The following is a 6,767-nucleotide window of genomic DNA, read 5'->3' as shown; positions in this document are numbered from 1 at the left end:
GGAGCGTCAATATGCACCTCCTGCTCAATTAGCACCACCTCAGGTACATCCACTACCTCGATACCCAACGAGAAATGTACCAGGACCTATGGGGATGGAAAGGCAACCGGTATTGGGACAACAACTGCCTTTACCAGGAGCAAGACCAGTGGGCATTAGATATGCACCAACCTTAGAGAATCAGGAAGAACAAGCCTTAGTGCCTGTTCAAGCCTATCATGAAGAATCTGGTGCACACATGTCTCCAACTCTGTATTACCCACCAGAAGAACCCAAACAACCAGAACCATGGGGCATGATTGGGAATGTTGGAATACCAACAGTTACAAGTGCTTCTGATGAAGAGAGATACAATTTGGACGCAAGAACATTGATGTTCATAGCTCATGGAGGGTTAACAGGACAAAGACCATCCTATCCACAAAGGACGAATCAAATGGGACCAAGACCAGCACTAGGACCCTGTTACAAGTGTGGAGATGACCATCTGATGAGTGTTTGACCACATACGGAAATCATTAGAATTAACGCTTATTGCACTGAGTGTGGGGTTACTCACTTCATTGAGGATTGTTCAAAGAATCCAAACAAAGTGCAAAAGACGACATTGAATATGCTAGAAACTATTCCTACCAGCAGTGGGTCTGAAAATGAAACTCTGATACCAATGAAGACGCTATTCTAGCTGAGGAACTAAAGCGAACTAAAGATAGATTAGAAAAACTTGAGAGTCAAAACGGGAAACGAGAGATGAGCCCGGAAAGAACGAAACAAAAGAGTATCAAAGAAACAACGAGCTTAAGCTCAGGGGGATCAGTGCTAGTTGACAAAGTATACGAACCATTGGACGCACTGATGAGAGCTTACGAAGCTAGGTTAAAGAACAACCAAACACAAGAACAGAGGTGGATGACATACCCAAACGTGGAATTGGAAAAGCAGAGACTTGAAATGTGCCAGAGAATGATCAAGACTGCACAAGCCTTATTAGAACCACCAAGAGAAACAATGAATTGTGGAACGGAAAACCCAATTCAGCAAGAGACTATCATATCACGGGTAGCTGAACAGACTCACAGTGCACAAAAGTCTGAAGATACACACAAGGATGACCGCATAGTATTGAACACAACCGATCAGGAGATAGAGAGTTTTCATCCGGTCATACAGAGGATTTACGGAAGAGACGAGGATTACAATGAATTTTGGAAACAAGTGAGAGAGGCAAACTTTGCAAACGAGCTAAGTTGCCAAGCTAATCAGACAAATTGGGAAAAGGACATCAGGAATCCTCCCATAGTGGAATTTGAGGCAGGATCTCAAGTGGACTTGGATCTGCAATCTGACTGGGGAGATGGGGGCTCTGTTAGAACAATGGAAAGCAAACCTCATTCACTAAATACCTTACCTTCATACTTAGGAGAGTATGAAGCAAAATCCGAGATTAGAGCACTTCCCTCACGAAGAATCTCATCAGAAAAAGTCATGGACTCGCAAGGATTGATAGAGATCTTGTCAACACCAGTGACATGCACTATCACTCTAGCTGAGCTTTTGAGGCTAAGACCACATATGTGGACCACTATAGGAAAATGCTTGGAGAAATTTGGGATAAAAGACCCAACATCGAGACTGCAAGAGGGTATACAAGCGCTGAGCAAACCACAAAAGAACGCTAAGCCTGTACCCTTAAACAAAGTCGGAGAGTATTGCGAAGGTGAAGAGGGGAATACAACCTTACCAGTTGAATTCCAAGGAGTGAACAGGATGGCAATACTAGACAGCGGAGCTGGGGTAGCCATTGCTACAAAAGAAATCTGGAAAAAAATGGGGGAAACCAGCAATAAGGAAGACTAGGTTGAAACTCCAATTAGCAGATGGACACATGGAGAAACCTATGGGGTTATTAGAGAAAGTCGTAGTGACTTCTTGCGGCATTGAATACGAACATACTTTTGCTATTGTCGATTTTGGCAAGGAGAATAACTATGATATCATACTGGGAAGACCATTCATGAGACAATTGAAAATGGTCCAGGATTGGGGCTACGATCACATATACCTGAGAAATATGGAAACCACTACACGTGTGAACCTGAGAGACCATAGCTACAAAGATGTGAACCGAACACCGGTAGAGGAGTTTGATTCAGCTACTTTGGCGGGATCCGAATTTCCAGCTTGGTTAGGTAAGCCCAAGGAGTTATGGATGTGTGGAGCCTCGAAATGTGGAAGTCTGAGGCGAGAAGAATATGTTTTAGAAAGGGCTATCGAAGATGAAACTTATAAAGGAGAACCCTTTCCAGAGGACACGCTTGAACCATTAGAATGGACACACATTCTAGCAACCCTAGATGTTTGTGCAATTTCGGATGGTCCCACAACAAAATTTTGAGACAAGGACGGGTACGACGTGGTTCCGTACTTCATGCTGAGAACTACACTCGAAAAAGAAACTGAAAAGAACGATACACTGGAAAAGGAAGATGAAGAAGAGGTGTTTCACGACATTCCCGATCATCCAGAGTGGGGAAATGAAGCAGACAAAGAGTCAACGGACAATTCAAGCGGAAACGAAGAAACTATAACGGATGTCAGATTTTATGATTTTCCGAACCAAACTAAACAACGCCAGAAACGCTATAGAGCAAAGAGAAAAACAAAGGGGGTTAGAACCAATCCGATGCCTAGAATAAGAGGAAAAAATCAATTCCTAATGCTAGTAAAGGCGGAAGATTGTGTTAAGGACAAGATTTCTGGAAGAATGAGAGGCAATGATCAAAAGAGCTTACGAAAAGACAAAAGAAGCTCAAGAAATCAAGTTCAAAGGAATGAAACGAAAACTGAAACAGAAAAATTAGAAAAGAACAAGCGCAATAGAGAACACACGGAGTCCAAGTTAGAACGTAGAAACAAGTACAGAGAGCTCAAGAAAACTCTGAAAGAAGTTTGGACGACAGAAATTGAGAGTGGAGAGGACGAAAACGCCAAAATCAAGGAAAACATGGATGTTTACTCTCACTACAGGAAATTCACAATTGAGGATAGGAAGGTGGTATTAACCCAACCTACTCGAGAGAGAAGGGAGAACGAATCTTATGACGGACCGGAGGATGCAAAAAAAGTGGATTTAGCAGCTCCAGGTGAGACACCTAGACCGGTGTACATAGCCACAGATTTGTCTCCAAGCGAGGAAGAGAGACTTTTGAGTCTTCTCAGAGAGTACAGGGATGTGTTTGCATGGTCTTATAAGGACTTAAAGGGAGTTGACCCATAGATATACCAACACACAATCCCACTAAAACAAGATACAAAGCCTAGCAGACAGAGACCATACACATATAATGATACGTTTGCTAAGCGAATCAAAGAAGAGATAGATAAGCTAATGGAAGCTGAATTCATATACGAGATTGAACACACCGATTGGGTATCTCCAATTGTGGTGGTACCAAAGAAGAACGGAAAACTCCGAGTGTGTGTCAACTTAAAGAAAGTGAATGCTGCAACAATCAGGGACAATTATCCCCTGCCGATAACTGATCATGTTCTAGAGCGTGTATCAGGGAAAACAGCATACTCCTTTCTTGATGGTTTTTCAGGATATAACCAGCTAGCCATAGCACCGACAGATCAACATAAAACAGCTTTTGCAATGGAGTGGGAAATTTATGCTTATCGGGTTATGCCTTTTGGTCTAACCAATGCTCCTGCAACCTTCCAGAGGCTGATGACGCATGTGTTGGAATTAGGGTTGCAGAGAAACACACACAGCTTGGAGAAGACGAAGGAAGCTCAAGGCACACAATAGAGAGTGTGTTACTTAGTGTGCAATGAAAAGATAGATAGCCCTAGAGTGATGGGCGTATATACAATGCACAGGGGAAAAAACCTCCTAAAGAGGGAAAAAATGCCCCGGCGGTCCTAGTGTGTTCACACACATCACTACCACATGTATATGGTAACAAATCCCCCTTGGAGTGATGCGGGGAACGAGAGCTGGCACATGAGTAAAGGGAAGTGCCAAGCCCTGAGGACAGGATCAGTCCACAAAGGGGAGTAAGCCCAAAGCTTTGTGGAAAGCTTCAAGCTTCTCACGAGACAATGCCTTTGTGAAAAGATCTGCAAGGTTGTCCTGTGTTGGCACATAAGCCAAGCTGATCTCTCCTGCTGAGAGCCTCTCCCTGACATAGTGGTAATGCGCCTCAATGTGCTTTGTGCGAGCATGAAAAACTGGGTTCCTCGCAACTGCCAATGCGCTTTGACTGTCAGTGTAGATAGTGTTGGCAGTGTCCTGTCCAACACCCAAGTCAGCCATAAGGCGTCTGAGCCATACACACTCAACCGTAGCTGTGAAGACTGCCCTATACTCAGCCTCACAACTCGAAGTGGCCACAGTAGGTTGCTTCTTGCTCAACCATGATATACATGAACTGCCAAGCATGAAACAAAAACCACTTGTGGACACTCGCGTGTCAAAACAACCAGCCCAATCTGAGTCCGAAAAAGCATGTAAGTCTGGCGGCAATGATCCCCCCTTGGGATAAAACAAGCCAAGATGTAAAGTGCCACTAAGGTAGTGGAAAATCCTCTTGACAGCCTGCCAATGCTTAGACCCTGGGCTATGCATAAATCTGCTGACCTGCGAGACTGCAAACTGAATATCTGGCCTCGTGTTGCATACATAAATGAGGCAGCCAACAGCAGTTTGGTAAAGAGTGACATCAGCAGGATCGCCAGCATCATGTAGACTCAACTTCAAACCTGATTCCATGGGAGTGGCAATAGGTTTGCAATCCTCAAGTCCAAACTTACATAGCAATGTCTCTATGTAACTTTTCTGACACAAGGCAATGCCACCATCACACTGCTTAAACTGTATACCCAAGTAATGATGCAACAACCCCAAATCTTTCATCTTGAAAGTAGCATTCAAATCAGCCTTAAATTCAGCAATATGTCTCTCATTTGGTCCAGTGATCAGCAAATCATCAACATAAAGAACCACAATGAGAAATACATCATCCTCACGCTTTACATACAATGTGCTTTCTGTTGGACTGTTACGAAAGCCTCGTTTAACCAAATGAGTGTCAGCTTTCTCATACCAAGCACGAGGAGATTGCTTCAACCCATACAAAGCTTTCTTACATTTGCACACTTTGTCCTCTTGTCCTTTTATGACAAAACCGCGAGGCTGCGTTACATAAACTTCCTCAAATATGTCACCATTCAAGAAAGCAGTAACAATGTCTGATTGATGTACATCCCAACCAAAATGAGCTGCCAATGCACATAGAAAACGCACAGTAGTCATACGACAAGTGGGAGCAAAAGTCTCTTCATAATCTATGCCTTTTTGTTGTGCATAACCCTTTGCAACAAGTCGAGCCTTATGGCGATCGATCTCACCATCCGGCTTGCGTTTCAACTTGTAAACCCACTTCGTACCAATGGCCTTTTTGCCAGGAGGCAAATCACATAAAGTCCATGTGTCATTCTCTATAAGTGCATCATATTCTGATTTCATGGCAGCAATCCAATTTTCTGAATTCTGTGCTTCATCAAAAGACAGAGGCTCCTCAACATCATGTAAACTAGACACAACCAAAGCATAACAATCTGATGCATAAGATGCATGGCGAGAGCCTGAACGAGTACGACTAGATAAAGGTGCATCCAATTTACTGTCACGCAAAGTGTGCACCAGCCATTTTGGCATACCTCTAGCCTGCTCATTTTCAGCCCTTTCCTCATCAAGTACATCATGTACATCTGCATCAGTAATAGGCTGTTCTAAAACATTTTCAGAAACCCCCATAGGCTGTACATTTGCCTCATTGGAACTTACATTCGTATTTCCACCACTGAAAAGAGGCAACAAAGTGTCATAAATGTCCTGTGAGCTTACATTACTGTCTCTAGTACATGACAGCAAGGGCTGAACAGAGTCTTCCACAAACACTACATCTCGTGAAACCAGAATACGTTTTGTTTGCGGATGATACAACCTGTAACCATTGCTTTCAGCACTATAACCAACAAAAATACATTTGACAGCCTTATCATCCAATTTTCTGCGCTGCACTTGTGGCACCAAAGCATATGCCAAACAGCCAAAAACACGCATGTGCTCAATAGAAGGTTTTCTATCATGCCATGCTTCATATGGAGTAATAGACTGCAAAGCTTTCGTAGGACACCTGTTAAGTACATAAGTGGCACACATGATGGCCTCAAGCCAAAAAGAATGCGGCAAAGCTTGACTTTTGACCATACATCGTGCCATTTCCGTTAGTGACCTGTTTTTCCTCTCAGCAACACCATTTTGCTGAGGTGTATAAGGCACTGTACATTGGTGTTTTATTCCACGACTAGCCAGAAATGCATTAAATTCATGAGACATATACTCCCCCCCTCGATCGGAACGGAGGGTGCCCATGGTACATTTTGAGACATTTTCAGCCATAGCCAAAAATTGTTTGAAGCACATAAAAACTTCGGACTTCGCTTTAAGCGGAAATACCCATGCATGCCTGGAGTAATCATCAATGAAAGTCACGAAGTACAGGTAATTGCCCAAGGACGGAGTTTGCATGGACCCACAAACATCACTATGCACAAGCTACAACCTGCATGTGGCCCTAACTGAACCATCCTTTGGAAACTTAGAACGCTGCATTTTACCCAGAATACAGCCTTCACAAACATGTTTGACAGGTGCTTCAAGAGGCGGCAAAGAAGCAACCATATCAGATTTCTGCAAA

Source organism: Adiantum capillus-veneris, chromosome 18 (genome assembly GCF_014529385.1).
Source record: "Adiantum capillus-veneris isolate H3 chromosome 18, ASM1452938v2, whole genome shotgun sequence".
NCBI lineage: Eukaryota > Viridiplantae > Streptophyta > Polypodiopsida > Polypodiales > Pteridaceae > Adiantum > Adiantum capillus-veneris.
This window is presented reverse-complemented; position numbering follows the sequence as displayed.